This window comes from Colletes gigas, unplaced genomic scaffold, assembly GCF_013123115.1.
Source record: "Colletes gigas isolate AHSC1104 unplaced genomic scaffold, ASM1312311v1 Colletes_gigas_Sc00003, whole genome shotgun sequence".
Classification (NCBI taxonomy): Eukaryota; Metazoa; Arthropoda; class Insecta; order Hymenoptera; family Colletidae; genus Colletes; species Colletes gigas.
The window spans coordinates 10,944,077-10,963,759 of record NW_025106632.1 but is presented as its reverse complement, the minus strand read 5'-3'; the positions used below and the strand labels follow the sequence as shown (position 1 = coordinate 10,963,759).

At 39.8% G+C, this 19,683-nt stretch overlaps 1 protein-coding gene across 2 annotated transcripts in view; it reads right to left on the bottom strand.

Annotated features, from left to right (window-relative positions):
• LOC122404826 overlaps positions 1 to 19,683 on the bottom strand; it is a 377,273-nt gene that overhangs the window by 69,845 nt on the left and 287,745 nt on the right. The window lies entirely within an intron of this gene.

Below are 19,683 nucleotides of genomic sequence, written 5' to 3'. Positions count from 1 at the left end.
AATAGCGAAACAAGTATTTATAGCCCGCAGCCGGCGCGTACCAGAGAAACGGAAAAGGGACACGCGGAGAGGATAAGGAGCCACACCGGCGTAACCGGGGAGATTAATTGAAGGTGGAGTTGACTTCCGAATAAGCAGGCCCAGCTGCACCGAGCGTTTTCCTGAAAGGACGAGAAAAAGATTAGAGGAACAATACACTCCTCCCTCCAACCCCTTTTATTTCGTCGCGGTTAAACGAACCTGCCACTGTTTAGCGGACGGCGAGAAACTTAATTAACCATGGTTTGTGTTAAGCGACGCGGAATCGTACCGAAAACGGTCGTAAAATAATCGAAAAAACATTTTATTTCTGGGACGAAACTTTCTAGATTTAATTTTGAAATTATTCGTTTTCGTTTCGCCCCGAAATAAAACGAGCTAATCTTTGACGTACACGTCTGGATGCGAGGTCCCCCGAGTTTCAAGGATTTCTGGGGTATTTCGAGACCCGTTTCAGGGGTGAAATTTAAATGGAGAACTCGAGTGTTCTCCGCGTTACGTTCCAGTTTTCGGGACAGCGTCGCTCGAACCCATCGAATCGACGCGTAGGGCTGTTCGGGGTCGAGAGTTTTACGGATTGTGTATCGTATCGATAATGGATGTAAATTTTAGATTAACCGGCCGGGTCAAACGGCGTGTAGATTTCGGGAATAAATTTAAATTGTAAATAATTCGAGCACCGCGTTGCATATTAGTTGCGCGCGTTAATTTTGTACTATTCGACTACAAATCGATTCGTGCTTCGCGATTCGTGATTCGTTCCTTTTGGAATATTCAGTTTTGAAATCACTCGTGTTGACGATCGCTATAAAATATATTGCTGAAAAATAATATTTACCCATTCTGTAATTTTGAATATGGAATCTGACTCTCAAATCCATCGGTAATGAAGCAAGAGTTTTTTATCTTCTCGTTTTCTTTTGGAATATCCATTTCTGAAATCTTTCGTGCTGACGATCGCAATAAAATATATTCGCATGGGATTCAACATCGCTGAAAAATAATATTTACGCGTTCAGTAACTTTAAATATGAAACCTGACACTCAAATCGTTGGTTTCCACGAATCCAGTATTAAGATTATCGAAGTTCAGTCGTATAATTTTTTCGACGGAATTAGCGAGCACACGAGGTGCAGTTAGCGTTACAAATGTATCGTGAAACGTACAGATAACAATTGTTGGACCGATATACGGGTAATATACGGGGTTTACACTTAGAGAATCCTGCTGTGCTCGTACACACATGCGGGACACGTTTCAAACCGACTCCCCGCGATGTATTTCCAATGTGTAAATGCATTTCTAACAATAACCTTATACAATTCAGATACGCGCTGGTTACGAATAAAACATTCTACACAAGGATGCTGTTAAATATGTATAAGATAGGGAATTAGCGCGATCATGCATATTTCATGTACGTTTAAAGAATTTAAACGCTTCTCTGTTCACTGTTCTACGCGGCATTGTTAATTTATATTGATTGAATTTACTTTTGAACGTTGTTTCGGTTCGCTAGATTAATTGGACTTTATAATACTTCGGTAAACTGATATCGAATGTACGTTATGCGTCAGTGGGCCTATTGTCAAACTATTGGCCGTTGAAACAAACGACCGTGCACCGGGTCGATTACTTTTCAATTCTCCAACGGCCCACGAAATTCCATTAAAATTCCTTTTTTAAAATGTTTCTTTCGAGCTTGGTCGCTGGACCATCCAAATTCATAAAACACTCGCGCCAAGTAAAATTTTATTTGACAATCAGACACAATTTAGAATCGGTCTACGTCTTCAACTTTGCTAAAATTCGTGATCCCCATTCCGATTTATTTCTTAGTCAATCTGTGGATATTCTCATGCGATCCGACAGTTTGCAAACCACCGTCTCGCCTTAAGTAATTTTTTAAAGGATCGACGCGGGGGCGAAGTTCGCGGATACGTTTTTAGAAAAAAATCTGGCGTAACCGCGAGAGCGATCGCGACGCGGTAAGGTCCCCCAGCAGCTGGCGAGACCAAACGAAAATAGCTGACGAGAGGAGAGAATTTGGAACGCGGCTCGCCAAAGACGGGTACGGAGGAGTTTGAGTAAACTTCGATCTCCGTTAATTTATATTAATGCGAGCACGCGGCAGTGTCTTGCATTAGCGTCTCGGAGATCTCGTGAAAAGCAGAGGAGCGCCCGTCTGCAAGCCAGTTTACCCATCCAGGCATCGCGCGGCATCAATTATTCAGCCCTACTTTGGCCGCATCAAAATCGAGCTAGGAGCCCCGATTTGATCGCGATACGATCTTTGGAGGCAACGGTTTAATACTGTGCCGGGGACGTGCCCCGGAGCCAAATCGATTTTCGGGATATACTTGTCGCGCATAATGGGACGAGTAACGCACTAAATGAGTCGCGGACGAAGTTCGGGCCTGAAACCTTCGAAATCTGCGCGTGGAAGCCCTTCCACCGGTTTCGTTCGCTTGGTAATTAATATTAACACGATTTAAAGGGTATATCGCGATAATCTGTACTCCCGTGGCACGCAGCTGGTACCCGATATAGAAAAACTCCAGTAAATTGCTGCAAATAAAACCAAACATTAACACGTTCACTGCCAAGGCAGTTATTCATTTTTGCACGAAAAACGAGAATATTCGATCGTTCGATGTGTTCGGTGTGTTAGTTAAAGGCGTTTCTAATAACACTGGAATTATTACAAAATTTAGAAGCAACCGGGTAGATTCATTTCGAGCGTTTGAAAGAGAAAAACTCGAAGCGCCGGTCACCGGTGACCGGCATGACTATCAACGTGTTAATATAATCGTAAAGATCGATTATATTTAAAAATTACCAAAGAGAGATAATAATATATTTGAATGTCACATTCTGTCTGAATTAATTAACAATAAATATGTATACAATATATATTTTCTGAATGAAAATAGGGAAAAAGAATTTATCAATGTTTACAATAATTCGGAGAATTTGAAGAAATTAAAATGAAATTTTTTGGTGGAAATCGATCCGAACGTCGACGCAAGTAGAAATAGTCGATATTGGTCAAGCACGCTAGTAGAAATTGTCGGTGTATGGTCAGATGCGGCAAACCAGATTGTATTCAATGGCGCTAGCCACCGACGAATTTTCAAACTCGATTAACTCGGAAACGAAGCAACATACGAGAAAATTTTATTCTACGTTTTCGACTTCTTTTTGCATGTAGAATCGCTGTCCAATTTTACTATCCGTCCCGAGATACACTGCACGATATATACAGACATAGACTCAACGTTTTGAATAATTACTAAACAAATTCTAATAAGTAAAAAAAATAAACGCAATTAGTCCGATACAAAGCTTCCGAATATTTTAACGATTTTCAAGCAGATTAAAAATTTTACAATTACGGTAAATATTACGGGAAATTTTTAAAAATGTTCCTAGCATTTTTATCTTAATTACGGAATATGTTACGGGAAATTTTTAACATTAGGATTTGTTACATATCGTATATCTTTCGCTAGCATTCGTTATTCGGGTATTCGGTGCGCGCAAATATTGGCTTAGTTTTAATTTCGTTGGGTTTACAGAGTAACAGATTTCATTTTTATTCCCGTTGCCATGGCGATTTTATGGGCCATATCGAGTCGCTCTTCGATTTCCAGACGTCCGCGGACGGAATACGTTGGTCCACTCGCGATCAGTTTTACCGTTCGTAGAACGCCCGCATTAAATGCAACTACGACGATGAATAGTTAGTTTACACGCGGCTGTGGGTGTCAACTAATATTAAAAGACCACGACCGGGGACGTGTTGCGTCGCACGCGACCCGTGAAACGAAAATTTACATATCGTTGAAGTGATTTTCGGTTCGCGGAGAGCGTCCCTGTTCCTCTGCCATCCGCCATGGAGGTCTATTGAAAAATTTACATACTCGTTGTAGTCTTAGACAAGCCTCAATTTTATTCAAACGTTCCCCCAAGCGATTTCGACTGCCTTAAATTAATAGTCAGCGCGGAAGTTATATTGATATTACTTCTCCCCATTTGTCGACGTCCTTGCGCAAATACAAAATTCCGGAGCACAGTTTCGGGAGTAAAACATCACGTTTATTCGTCTTTCTAGCGGGGCCATCGCCAACGCCGTGTTCCCTTTTTACGTTCCCGTTTATGTTTCCAGGAGAACGAAAGTAAAATGCTCGAAAATGCAAGCTACTCTCCGGAGTAATATGTGAATACACGTTTGTTGAATTGCAGTTCACTCTTGCGCTCCAACGCGGTTACCTGAATAATTAACAGAACCATATCTGTGCAAATATAATAATATAATAATAACAATAATCTCGAGCGACAATCTATTCGTATATACAGGGTGTTCGGCCATACCTGGAAAAAATTTTAATGGGAGATTCTAGAGGCCAAAATAAGACGAAAATCAAGGATACTAATTTGTTGATTGAGGCTTCGTTAAAAAGTTATAGAAACGAAATTTCCGGCCGCACAGTACATTTTCAATTAGGAATTTTTTTCTCGAAAATGGTTAGGATTTCGGGGGTATGCGTATTAATAAAAAATGATAGTAATTAACCCTCGCAACCAAATATAATTTTTTTAAAACGATTTGAAATTTTTTATTTTCGTCGACAGGGGAATAGCTGTACGTCTGGCCAGGCATTATATTTTCTGTAATGAATCTTTTTCTCGAAAGTGCGTAGGATTTCGCGGGTATGTGTATTAATAAAAAATGATAGTAATTAACCCTCGCAACCAAATATAATTTTTTTAAAACGATTTGAAATTTTTTAATTTCGTCGACAGGGGAATAGCTGTACGTCTGGCCAGACATTATATTTTCAGTAATGAATTTTTTTCTCGAAAGTGCGTAAGATTTCGGGGGTAGGTGTATTGATAAAAAATGATTGTAATTGACCCCCGCAATCAAATATAATTTTTTCAAAACGATTTGAAATTTTTTAATTTCGTCGAAAAATTTGTCCGCCTGCTCGAATTTTTTTCTCGAAAATGGTTAGGATTTCGGGGGTATGTGTATTCACCAAAAATGATTGTAATTGACCCCCGCAATCGAAAATAATTTTTCCAGAAGGATTTGAAATTTTTTTTATTCCTGTCGAGTTTCCTTAAAAATTCGTTTTTGATTTTTAATAAACACAACCATGTATAATGTGGTAATACAATTTATTAATAAAAAATAAAATATATAAGATTCCTACATGCGGATACATGCGGGTGTAACATGTTTGTTCGAGTGAAATATAATTCGTAACAATTACCGAAGAATAATCAAGGTAAATATGCTGGTTATTCGGATTTTCCGGATAATCTGAACTCTACTGTATATCGTACATTGTTGTATTATTATTATACATATTGTAATTTACGTCTTACGTTCACGAAACATAATCTATTATTCAAATTAGAAAGAAAACCTTGAGAAAGTGGAGCTGTTTTTACCAGACTCTTAAAAAACACCGGTGGAAATAAATAAACTGAAATTTAGTACAGCGAACGAGACAGGGTATAATAAAAATAATGTAACCAGAAATTTATTAGGCACTCAATGCACGTGACCTGTTTAGCCTCAGATCGTTCGGGAGCTTACCCTAAACGGAGTCCACAGAATCGATTAGATAATAACTTCTCTCTTAATTACAGCCTCGCGCGGTTGATTTTCCAACCGCGTGCCAGCCAACGTAGTTAATCGGCCGAAGCGGAAGAAAACCGTATTGCCCCGGCCGTAATGAATTAACATTTATCGTGATGTGATAATTCCGCCGATACGTAAAGTGACTAGCAACCTCGTTGCACGACGCGTACGTTGCCCGCCAGTTATTTTCACTTCCGCAAACAATTCCAATAAAATGGCGAGCACACGATACCGTAATAACGCATAATAATTACGACTACTATAAAGACACGGTACCGGTACCGATAACCGGCGATAATAAAAGTTCTTTCGACGACAATATCGATTCGTTGGTAATTAAACCGTTAATGTTATCATCGCTGTGCAAATGTTTATAGCATAGAACATTCAACAATCTGGTCTGCTCGAGCACAATATACATACATACGTGTAATAGAAAAGTTTGCTCTGTTTGTATCAATTTAAGTACCAAATTTCTAACCGACCTCCATGAAAATATACATTTTACGTAAACACGTGCAATCCTTTAATAAGTAAAATCGACGAGCTGAAGTCGGATAATCCGCGAGCGCGGATCGTTACTTTAATTAACGCGTCGGGACGATTATTAGCGCCCCGACGACCGAATTAAGCAAACGCGCATATGATTTATAAAGCCGGTTGACGCACAATAGTTCAAATTTCAATCCAGGAGCTACGTACGATCGTTTCAGAGGGCCTCGGTTGCCGATAGCTCGTTAATCGTATTTTCGATTACACGTTAAATAATATTGCTTGAATATTCAGAAATTATCACAACGTTCCGCTCATCCCGTACATTCCACTCGACCAATCCTCTTGGATTATACGGACTACCGATAATCTAAATTTTCAATTATTTTCTACGAGCAATTTATTAAACGTGGCCGTGTTAACCATCGAGCACGGATCGTGTTCGAATATCGTTTTATCAAAGATTTATTTCCGTTCGACGAAAGGATTTCACCTTTCGTGAAAATTTATTTAAGAAGCTCTACGGGGAAAAAATTTTGTTTTCATCATTAAGAAAATCATCGTGTTGATCTTACGTTTTAAATATAGCATGCAAGGTTCCTGCAATTTATTACGGTTTATCATAATTACTTCGTTGCTTGACGGCAGCACAAGTTTACAATTGTTTCGCGTTCGATCGTACTTAAGATATCGATGTAATTACAATGTAGCTTATTAACCCGTTGAGAACTCAAGTTAAACACGATTAGGATCGAGAATGAGACGTGGTTATTCGAAGAGAGATTAAATCGAAAATACTAGCGATGTCATTATATATAATTAACAATATTCGAACGGGAAAGCAAAATGGCAGACCGCATCGCCCGCAACTGTTGACAATTGATATTTGAACTGTATCAATACCGTTATGTACATTGTACATTATTATTTAGTTACATGTACGAAACAATATCGCTAAACTTTGAAATCGATACCTGTATTTTAGTACCAACGCGTATGTCGTTGAAACGGAACCGTCGCTACTTGTTATTACGAAAATATCAGCTTTCTCTATATTTTTCCTATTTTGCTCGAACCCTTTGCCATTACGCTTGTCCCATCCAATTTCGAACGAACTGATTTCCTTGATGCATCGTCGCGAAAAATAAAACCAAACTTCCCCGCCGGAGCACTCAATTCTAAGATAATGTTACCGATGAAAGTTACATAAAGAAAATTCGTTTTTCATTTTTATTTGTTGCAAACGGTATCTCTAGCCATAAAATGCAACGACAAGAAACAATATCAATATCAATATATAAAATTATTAATCTTCTTTTTGAAATTAGAAAAGTTGTAAAAATTATGTACACGTGGAACAATGCAGAACCATTTTTCGTTTGTGCAGAATTTCTGTACGAGAGAGCAACCCCCTCCACAGTTTAAAAAATTGCAGATATTGCTTTGTCGTGGAACATATTTGCAACAGTGTATATTGAAAAAAAAATGACAGAAAAATTTGAATCTCTTTTTAATATCTTCAAAACTGCCAACAAATAATTATTGGAAAATCCACGTTACTCAAATAGCAATTTTTTACTTATTTTTCTCGGCGATCATTGGTACGCAATTTTATTGGATTCTATTTTTGCGCGAACAATTTTTTATATCTAAAAATGCATTTTTATCGAAGGGGTGATTCACCTCTCGAACTGTAACGCTGCAAGGAGGGGAAATAGTTCTTCAATATTTTCTGAACGTTCACTAACGATGAAAGAAATAATGTGTGGAGAGAGAGGTGCAATTAAAAGTGGTGTTACGAAGGTCTTAATCTCGTAGAAACGCCTAACCTCGATTAATGGCGTTCGCTACGTCGCGCAATAATCGACTCGATAAAAGATTATCGGTTGGCAAAAGAGGGCAAGCATCAAAACTCGTTCATCTCCCGTTTGAGCGAAATATTGAACTTTACGAGCGTACTGTAAATTCGCGTATCGAGTATCGAGACCGAATCGAAACATCCAATTATGTTAATGGAGAGCACGCAATCGGAAGTTTCGAGAAGATTGACATCGCTTAACGGCCCACTTGCGCGGAACGGAGTTAAGAAAAAGCTCGGGGATTGAGAAAATAAGTGCAATTTAACAGACCCTTCAGCGTTATAACTTTGGCCCCTTTCTTCTTCATTAAAGGAACATCGACTCGAGGAGCAATCGTAACGGAGAAAACGTCCGTGATTTTGCGTTGCAACAAAGACCTTCCAATTGCGCTGAAACCGTCTCGTTTCAATTTTCATTTAATACTTCTACTTCTCCTCGAGATACTTTCAATATCATGTTCAATTTCCCTTACGTCGAGTCATTAGCTTCAATGATTTTTTTTTAATTTTCATCCATCTGTCGTATTTTCTTTCAATCTTCTCTTTACAGCGTTTCATAATGTCGTGTGTGGCGGTAGTTCCCGGCGCTCGCCGCCAGAGGGCTACGCTCTTCACTTTCTCACAAGTGATCGACCAATCGCTTCTTTTTCACAACAGCAAACTGCCAAGCATCGTTATACTTGTTTCAATTATTATTGAACTCAAGAAGAATTGTTTTCAAGGCTACGACGAAAGAATTGTTCCAGAGATTTTCTGTCGAACGAGAGTTTCCCCAACGCGATAAGGTTTACGGAAAGAAACCGTGTCGCGACTTTGTCGTGGCTCGCTTCTCTTGCATCGCGAAGACGTATTTCACGCGGAGCAATGCGGATCGGGAACGGCATGGAAATGAAGATATAATCGGTGTCACGGCAACATGCAATTTGCCCAGAAACATCGAAAAGAACCAGCGCGATTTAAGATTACCACGTTTCTTTCTAGGTACGTGCAAATCCTCGCTGGCGTGCAATTTCTTCTTCGAAACCGGAACCAGGGTTCCTTCCTTCCCGCGAGATAACACTACACGGGGTCCCGAATTGAAAAGTAAACGGTCGATCGATCATCCCGTTGCATGACGATTACTCTCGGTTGGCTCGGGTGATAATTAAACCCCTCGAGGCGCGTCGCGACGCGTGTTTTAAAAGCGTCGTTGTCGCCAAATATCGCCGAATATCGCGGCCGGCGGAACCGTTTAATCGTCGCGTCGTCCTTCTTTGTGCGTTACGCGCGCGTGCCCCGACTTAACAATTAATTCGACGCCCGGAGGAATTATTTGACCGCGCGAAATCATCGAAATTATTCCTTTCGTCGACGGGGAATTTTAATTCGTAATTGTTATGAGAATTCATTTCGAATCCCGATATCGCGAAATTACCGGTTTTCTCGTTGTTAATTTGAATATCTAATTAATTGCATACTGGAATCACCTAACCCTGCGCGTCCGGGAGCGATTTCGCAAAAACAGAAGCTCCACAACATTCTCGTTAAAATTTCAATTGGTAGCTCGAACAGTTTGTAACGCGGCCGAAACTTAATAATTATACTTCCGGTTGCAGTTTCAGTTTTCAAGTAACGATACTCCCAAGAGATATGGTAACGATACCATAAATAGTTTAATTAATAAGTCGTTTCATATTAAATATGAAACATGAAAATATAAACGTTTCGAGCCACGGATGTTTTCTATGATTTTGAATGATTTTCTTAAATACTGTTACGAAGCCTAACTTCACATTTGCTTGCTATTTATTGCTATTGACATTGATATCGATGGTCATAACTTTAAAATAAGAGTAAATAAAAAAATTGGTAACGAAGCGGCGAGGCTGTGGACGACATCGTAATAAACAACGGACATTCGCCGTGTGACAACGAATAATAAGGTGATAAACGAAGATCCACGTTGCTACTTCTACCGACGATCACGTGACCGTTCCTTTTTCCTGTCTCTCGCGGCTCTTCATTACTTTTGCCCGTCCATTTCTCCGCCTCCGGCCTTATTTCTTCCACCGACTTTATAAATTAATCTAACTCTATTTCTGGTCCTCTGGCTTTGTGTCTGCTTTTTTCTGTCCCCCTCGCCCTCGCTACCATCCCTAATTCAACTTACCAGTTCCGCCCCTCCGCCAGTTTCTTTTCGCTCATCCTTCGGCTTTCTTCGCGTCTCTCGTTTATGGTATCGCGTCGGAACGCTTTCGCTCGTTACTTCGGGAACCGTCTTTCGATAATAGCAGCGTCGTAGTTTTATCGAAATTTCATTAGGAATTATTACGATATTCACCATGGTGGTCACCGGTGACCGTCGTGAAGTTTCAGAACGATTAAAATAAGATCTTATTTAGAGAATATAGAGAATGCTTATTAGGAATCTGTCTTCTTCATTTTTACTCAAAATTACATTAGGGTTAGAATTGTTCCGACATTTACCATGGTGGTCACCGGTGACCGACGCTATCAAATGCTTCAGAACGATTGAAACTAGATGAATTTTATTTAAAGAATATAGAGAATACTTATTAGGAATCTGTCTTCTTCATTTTTACTCAAAATTACGTTAGGGCTAGAATTGCTACGACATTTACCATGGTGGTCACCGGTGACCGACGCTATCAAATGCTTCAGAACGATTGAAACTAGATGAATCTTATTTAAAGAATATAGAGAATACTTATTAGGAATCTGTCTTCTTCATTTTTACTCAAAATTACGTTAGGGCTAGAATTGCTACGACATTTACCATGGTGGTCACCGGTGACCGACGCTATCAAATGCTTCAGAACGATTGAAACTGAATCTTATTTAAAAAATATAGAGAATACTTATCAGGAATCTGGTTTCTTTATTTCAAATTTAAATTCAAATTTTCGAGTCATCTTTAGGACCAAGGTGAACTTTTATAAAATAAATTTATTTTTGTTTCATTGCTTGTGTACTACGAACACAGAAAAGTGCTTACAATTTGCTAAAATCGAAGCTATATATTCTAATAGAAATAACTATTGTTAGAATAGAAAAATCTGATAAGGGTATATTTGTCTTCCCATAATCTCTGATCTTCGTGAAAAATTTACTGGAGAATTAATCCTGTCGTTGTTATCGTCTGCAAGAGAGTCGGGTAAAGACGGTTTCCTTAGATCGTATATCAGCAATACAAGTTCCCCGGGAAAAACAAGGGACTATCTCAGCGCCATTAACTCTTAGGGGTCGGAAACGCTTTGCCGGCAGATAGTGAGCGAACTCGGATTACTTTCAGTTCATATTAACTCTTTACGAGGTAGCAGTGTGTTTCCCCCGGACTGTCCCACAGGCTCAATTTAATTCTACAAAAGTAATTAAGAAAACAGGCACTACCTCAAATTGCGTGGCATATTTTACTTCCGGCCGGGCGCTCGAGTTACCTACCTCTTACCGATATTCGCAAATTATTTTAATTGCTCCCTTTTCCGGGGAGGAATCGTGTAACTTGCATGCTTCGCGGAACTTCCTTCATCGAACAGATATTTAACTTTGTCATGCCGCGTACCAAGTTACCGAGTCTCCCGTAAATTAATCGAAACGTTAAACTTTTTATTCTACGGCCGATCGAACCTCATTATTCCTGTCCTCGACGGTCCTTAAAATTTCTACGACGCGTTTCTTTAAACAGTTATTTACGCCAAATAAATTTTCGTATACCCTTCGTGATTTATATCGCGACACGACCGATATATTTTATTATAATTATTTACATTGTTACTTCTACCTTCTTCCACGATAGAAAAATGTGAACTCGCGGGTAGAAGTAAAGCGAAACAGACGAAAAAAGAAAGTAAATGTATAACATCGTTAAAACAGTGGAAGAGGATTTTTTAAGTCGGATCAAAGGTGAAAGGAGAGGCCGAAAGATCCTCGAGACTGAACAGAGGTGAAAGACGAGAGAAGATCTCGAGGAATCTTAAAAATCGAGTAAAAGGAAGAAAGTATGATGCCGTTATCTTTGGCCAGAGGAGAACAGAGGGTGTCGAAGTATTCTTAAAATTGAAGAAGGAAGACAGACGGGCAAGTCGGTAATAAGAATCCTTGAAACTGTACAGGGGAAGTGCTGTCTGAGCTCCTGTCGTTGGATAACTCGGAAGGTACCGCCGCTGCGCGGAGAAAATTAAACGCTATTGAAAGATATAACGAACACCGCGTACTCGAAAATATTTATACAACATTTCGAATAATTAAAATAGTAATTTAACTCCGGACTGATACGATAATATAATAGTTAATGGCTATTTAAGAACGTGAAATATTATTAAATAATATTCTTCGAGAGTAAATGAATATTTCAGAGACGCGAGACTCTTTAAGTATAAAATTCTTTTTTCAATTTTTTTTTTTTATCGATATAATTTAACTAGCTTAGGGGTTGCAACGCGAAGAAACAAAAGTATCGAGTTAAAAGCTTGAAATATGTACTCGGTTCAGCTGGCCACTGCTACGGCGCAGAAGGGGTGTCTACGAAAGTGCGTCATAAGTCGCTGAGAATCTTTTCTTATTTCACGACTACCAACCCCTTGGTAATATCCCTTCCAGCTCCGTCCTTTTCCCCCCCGCCTGCTCTATCTTCTGCACTACTTATTTGTATCTCTCCAGGCCAGTATTTATTTCTCTTATTTCGCCCCACCTTTTGCCTCCTCTCTCGATTCGGGACACAAGAAGCAACCACATCGTCGGACGAAATTACTAGAAATCTGCGGCTCGAGGCGTCTTTGAGGCCGCGAACGATAAGTTGCATTTAGCGTGGAACTCGTCGATGTGGTCGCCGTAGGTATCAACTCTTTTTTAAAATACCTCTGAAACGGGATTACATTTCATTTATTTTCGAGGAACGTTTCACCACGTTTCTCAAACGTTTTTACCGGGCATACAAGACAATATTTCTTCTTCAGCGTCTCGTTCCTGAACACCTTTTCATTATGCTACTCGTAGAATACAAATTGGAATCTGAATTACAGTAAACTAACGTTACTTTTCGTAAAAAATTTTGCTAACGTGAGAGACCTATAATAAATTTTGGTTACTGTGTTCTTCGAACGCCCACGCGACGAAATAGAAAATAATTAGTAGGAGCAGCACTTTACGACTGACCTTAATTTTACGCGGACTACATCATATTTCAATTTCGCAAAAATGCCTGACATCGAGCGCAAAAATTGATCGATTTAGCGTGGAATGACCCAAGTGGATAATGCCGATATATGGCACTTGCCCTTAATACGCGGCACTCGATCCATGGGTATGTGCTTCGCTTTAAAAGTCTTTCTCACTCTTTTTTTGTAAAACAAGCGCGCCCCGGTGGTTGGGAAGACGTAAAAAAATTAAGTGATCTCGCCAGATTTAGCAATCACAATATTACGAAAAAGCTACTTTATTTATTCCGTGACACTGCTCACGTCAAGACAGGATACAATTACAGTATTAACTCTCTATGAATTTATTAACAGCAGTATTGTTTATTTAAACTGCATGAAACGAAAGAAAATTGAAAGTGCAGATGTTAACAAACGTCGAAAATCGTGGGCTTATAAAATCATTAAACGCTGGAACGAGCAAGGCGTAATTGGTAAATTGGCTATACAGAATTCTGGGGTCCATTATTCGGAGATTCAATGTTTCCCGGTGCTTGAGCGTCGAAAAATAGATTTATCGCGTCGCTCCGTTACCTAAAATTTGACAATAGGACAGGTCGAAACGAGAGTCGCGAGATAAATTCGTTACCATAAGAGAGCATCGAAATTTCGTTAACAAAAATTTATGGAACTATTAACTTCCAGGCGAAAACGTGACAATAGATGAATAATCGCTCCCCATGTAGAGGTGGTATATCGGTCGGTGAAATTAACGCGGACAAATACGTTGCGATATTTACTAAAAAGAATCGTTTCGATAAAATAATTACACATAAATTTGATACCATTCCGAATAATGATTAAAATTTCTTAAATTCAAGTCATTTGGAGGGTATTAAACCCTCGGTGTCCTAAGCCGTTTGACAATAACATTGCAAGTCCAAACAGCAAGACTGGATTTTTTTTTCATGTTGCTCGTTTACGATAAGGTCGGAAGTCAGTGGCGATTATCGATCGAAGTCGAATTAAACATCAGAAACTGTAGTGGGTGGCGTGATCGATATCCGACGGAGCGTAAGGGTAAACGAGAGTCGGTTTTAAAGAAATTCGTTGTCCCGTATGAGGGTCACGCGAACGAGAAGATTAATCCGGGACCGATCTTTCTTTCTCCGGGGAGAATGCCTTCGACCGTCCCCCGCATAGTTTCAGCGGGCAGCGAATCAGAAACGCCGCCGCAGGAGCGCGTCCGTCGACATTCTTTTCACCGCGAAATCCGAGCCCCGCATTTAGACTCCGAAGCAACGCACGGCCGCGAGAGTCCTGCGGCCGTCTCGATGGGCCGCGAACCGCATTAACGATTCACGACGTACGTTTAAAGACCGGGTCGGTAAAAAATGTAACGCAACTACAGAAGCATTCAGAGCGATCCCCGTCGAGCCCATTCACGCAGTCCTCCTTTAAGCCCCGTCTTTTCATGCGTCCGTCCAATCATAGAGTTTTATTCACAGGTAAGGACGAATCATTCGATTCATATACATCGAATCGCGTCGAAGATCCGAGAAGGCATTCCCCCCTCGATCGGATGGCCTACGACTATCGCCCTTTCTCTCTTCCTCCGCGCCCTTCCTGTCACCGTTTCGCCCGTACCGTTCGACGACCTACATAAGGTATCGATCGACCGTCACGGCTCGTATTTCTTTGCTTCCTCCTCCCCTTATTTCCCTATCCCTGACATTGCTATTAGCCAATCTCCGTCGCCGCGTATCTACCTCTGACATTGTGCCTTCTCCGCGACTTTATAGATTTCATTTCTATCCGTATCCATTTCTCTCCCGGTGTTGTAACCGGGCCAAATTTATCCCGAACGATGCCGCCGCCGCTGCTGCCGCTTCTACCCCGTTGGCCTTTTGTTTCACCCACGGTCGTGAACGTAACCCGCGCCGAAAATTTCGATATCATGAATAATATTACCGGGTGTATTAGGAAGGATCCAATCGCGTTCCTCGAAACGCGAACCCGATACACCGGGAGACGATTTTCATGAGAATTCGCGACGAAAACTGGCTCTTGGCCGCTTCCGCTACGAATATGCGACTGATCGATCGGTCGATTTCGTCTCAATCTATCCCTTTATTGTCGAACAAGGTAAGAGGGTTTTTTTTATCACTATGACGGATTGGTATAACAATGGTAAACGAGATATCAGATATAAAAAAGAATTGTACAAACTGTTGGACGAGCGCTTGCGAGAGAGAGAGAGAGACAAGAGCGTGGCCCTCTAGTGTCGAACGCGTGAACTATACCATACAGATTTACGCTGCTTTACAATGACGATATAAAATATATCCTTTGATGAAGCCTCGTAAACTTGAACGAATTTTTTTGAACAATATTTGTAACGTTTTTGTTAAACAGATCAAGTTGATCGTGGGCTTGGGTACTCGATAATTGTAGTATTTTGTATATCTTTATTGCCGTGCAACGAAAAAAAAGAATTGCTCGGAAGCAACTGATTCTTGGAAGAAGCGACACCGGCGCAACTCATTCTCCGTCCTTCCCTTCAATTTATAAAAGTCTTCATTAACTTAATAAGGATGTTTCAATTAAAAGGAACCCGGCCCTGCATAATTTCCACTCGGTTTATAAAAGTACGAAAACTTTATGAACTTAACCCTTTATATTTTTTAATTGCATTAACCTTTCACGGCCTGCCACGTGGATGTTTCTTGCGGGTTAGTTTTAATTCCACGGGGAGTCGAAAGCATACCAAACAGCCCCTCGCTAACGAACTACTCTTTACATACTAATCACCGATAATTACGTAATTATATGAGTCCTGTGTGAAAATAATGTCGACGCCGGACCGGTGGCAGAGTTTTTCGATTCTTAGTTAAGTTTTACGAATTGGTTGCATTTTTATGTAAATAGAAGCGATTAATATAATCGGAATATTTGCTTCCACGTAAACAAAAAATCAAATAGGAATGAAAATGCGTTACGATAAAAGAATTTCAAGAGAATGTAAAAATCACGGTTGAATTTCTCAAGCAAAACGAGGACGAACATTTTCCATTACACGATACATTTTCTGAAGAATTTCCCTTCGTTTAAATTTTATATTCTAGGTTGTATTATGTTCTTCCAGTAATAGAGATGGATTGTTCCTGCATTGATTACAAATGGTCTCGTGCATACAATGCACTTATTTGAGACTGTCACGTAGGCGTAGATGGCAGAGGATTTTACATAAAAGCGTTCAACAACGATTCACGTAAACAAAAAAGATATATACGCGATCGTATAATGTTACGTAAATTCTTTACGGCAATTTGACCACGCAGATCAATTTCTCCAAATTTTATCTTCTTTCCTATACAACCTCGAGCATCCCAAGCTATTGCACGTATATCAAAAGTGATAAATGAAGGGTTCAATATTTTAGAATAGTATAGTACCAAGAGCAATACAAATTTCCCCAAAAATGGCGGTCGCGAGTGATTTATGCAGAATCTCTAAAGAGTGAGATAGAACTTATGTTCGCTGGTAAGAGTATTTCCAAAAATTTTGATAACGTACCATAATCTGTATAATTTGAATATTTCAAATGAAACAAAGTCGACACTCGTATTATATTCACTCTCGTCTTTAAAAGCAGAAACGTCGAGGTTTGAAATACGGCGTGATAAAAAAGAAAAGTTATGGAAGATTGCCGAGCGTAGAGTGTTCTCGATAGATAATTTTATGGAAATCTGCGCAACATCGTGCCCAGTGTATAATTTATTTTTCTGACGGTGAATATCGCGTTCTGTCCCGAAGAGAAATTAGAAGCTTTAGACACGGCTTTTGGCCATAATACATGCATTGCATATAACAGTGGAATTAACATCATTGCACCTTGCATACAAAACAGGCAATGCCATATTAGGTAAGCCACGAACGCCAATGCGCCATGGGTCGCAGCTTAGGGATTTTCCGAAAAACAACACCATAGTTGAGGAACACGTTGCCCGGTTTAAATTAGAAGGAAACATCGAATACGATACGTAACAATTCCAATTAATTAAAACAACACGAAATATACATTTTACTGAATTAATAATAAAATGAAATGTCGCTGCTTTTCCACCACGATGTATTAAATCTTTTGCTCCGGTAACATATTTAATTTCATTCCTCATTTTCTTCCGTACAAAGTGGCCGTTCTTTTACAGAATTAAATTTCTACGACGCGAAATGTAAACATGACAGAAGTTGCTCTTCGGGGCTCTGGAATTATTTAATTTTCTAATGAAAATTGAAACTTTCCCTTTTGTTCCTGCAACGTACAGAATTTATACGGTCGCATTTAACGGCGCGATGCCAGTGAAATATAACAGTCGATGCATTTTATAACGAATTTCATTGTTACATATTCCCCATCGAACAACAACGATCGTTTTTCCGCGTTGCTGTCCGGCAACGTCTCTGGAGGGTCCTACAAAATTTACGGAACGTGGCTGTAATTATTCTTATTAAATGGACCCATTATTTTCGCCCGTGCCGTTAATGCAACACGTACGCGATCTCGATCGCTGAATTTCGAGGAACTAGAAACAGAGGAACGGAGTTCCTCGACGACTCGGAGTTAAGCTCGGATAAACATCGTCGCGGGGAAAAGAGTATCGTTTCGAATAACCGTAAAGGAAAATGAAAGTGGTTCATTGTGAAGGAAACGTGTCGCGGGAAGAATGAATATTTAAATTCTAGTTTCAGTTCCACGAAGCGGTGGCTCGCTCCGTGAATCGATAAACGCGACATTGTGTGTGCACAATGAGAAAACCCTCCCCTTAAAATGTGCAAATACGCGTCTCGAAATGGAATCGTTAAATGAGATTCTCGGTACCGAAGAGAGATCCCCCGGTAAATATAATTAATCCTTCGCAAAAATACCTTCTCGCCCTTGAATATCGAGGGACCGGGCTCGCGAGATTTATTGTCGTCCGGCCATTTTATAATACATCCAACGAGCAATTTAAAATTGCCGCGTTCCGGCCGCCTGGTAAAAAGTAATGGAAACGTCGTTGCTAAATGAACTGGCTGCTCAAGGCCACGATCACTCGATTCTACTAATTAAAAATATGTTTTTTTCCCTTTTTCTTGCTCTTTAACACGTTCGCTGCCGGATGCAGAGTGTATTAAATTTGTGTACGAAACATTCCGAACAGAAAGAGATCACTATCAAGAATCACATACTCAAAGTGTAATTGGCACGGCTTAATTAAAATAATGGCACAGTCGGGGGGCGAAACGGCGTAGCAGATACGAGATAATATCCACTTTTTAGATTGCTTCCGCGAAAATGAAATAAAGCAAACGCGTAGACCCGGGAAACATCGGGCAGAAATTAATTTTTTTTGTTCTTTGTTTCGTTCAGAGTGCGTTCGAAAGGGGAGTCTTTCCCCTTGGAAGGTTCCTCGAGTGAAATCGGGCGAGAATCGAAGGCTGGTTCGAAAATCGTTCGAAAATCGAAAATCGGTTTTCGATGTTTCGAATCAACGGAATGAATTTCCTCGGGCGATGTGAAGAAGCAATTATGGAAGTAGTGGAGCCAAACACAGAGTCAATTTTGATCATTAAACTGATCGTATCTCCATCGATATCCCGATTGAAAGGTTGCATTGAAGCCGTTCAACTTTTAACGTAGCCCATTTCACGCAATGGCGGTCATACGTTTACGTGCGCAGCATGTTTTAATTCGGTATATGCCGTCCATAGAAATTTTTTTTCTCCCCCCCCCGGAAGGTTTTCGATTCCGAGAAAATCAAGTGCGAAAATTCGTCGAGCACGCCACCGTTTTACCGTATCACTTTGCAGATTAAACTTATTATTAACGTTAGAATTAATCTCCTATCTTCCTAGTGACGTAAATTTCTTCGAAAAACTTCTGGCTCGAAGTTGGCGAAACGAAACAATGGAATATTTAACGAGAGTTGGTGTACGACACTTCTCGCGCTCGCCACCAGAGGGCTACGCTCTTAGCTCTCTCGCAACTGCTCGACAGTTTCGAGTATTCAGTGTCCCAGCGTCTGTGTTCTCGCTTACTTCTTTGTACAACAAGACGTCACGCAAGTTATATTAACCCCTTAACGCTCATATTTTTCGGGTTAACCAAGAATGATCAGTTTTCTTTATTGGATTTGTTTCTAAAAATGCGGTTTTTGCTAATTACAATGTTGTATCCAACGTATAATTTGAAGGAAAACAAATATTATCATCCCTTAACCCTTTGCACTCCAAATTATATCTCAATCTTGTCACCAGCTTCTCCCCAATGCTTTTAAGTGTTTTATTTGAAATTTACGATAATTATTTTGTAATTTTCAAATGTAAAAATTAAATAATAAATATTTCAATAATTAAATTTTAAAATTGAATACAATAAAATTCGTATAAAATAGTCTTATGGTATAGAGAAAAGTTATTGAATAATAAGAAAAAATCAATTATATTTAATTTTCATATATCC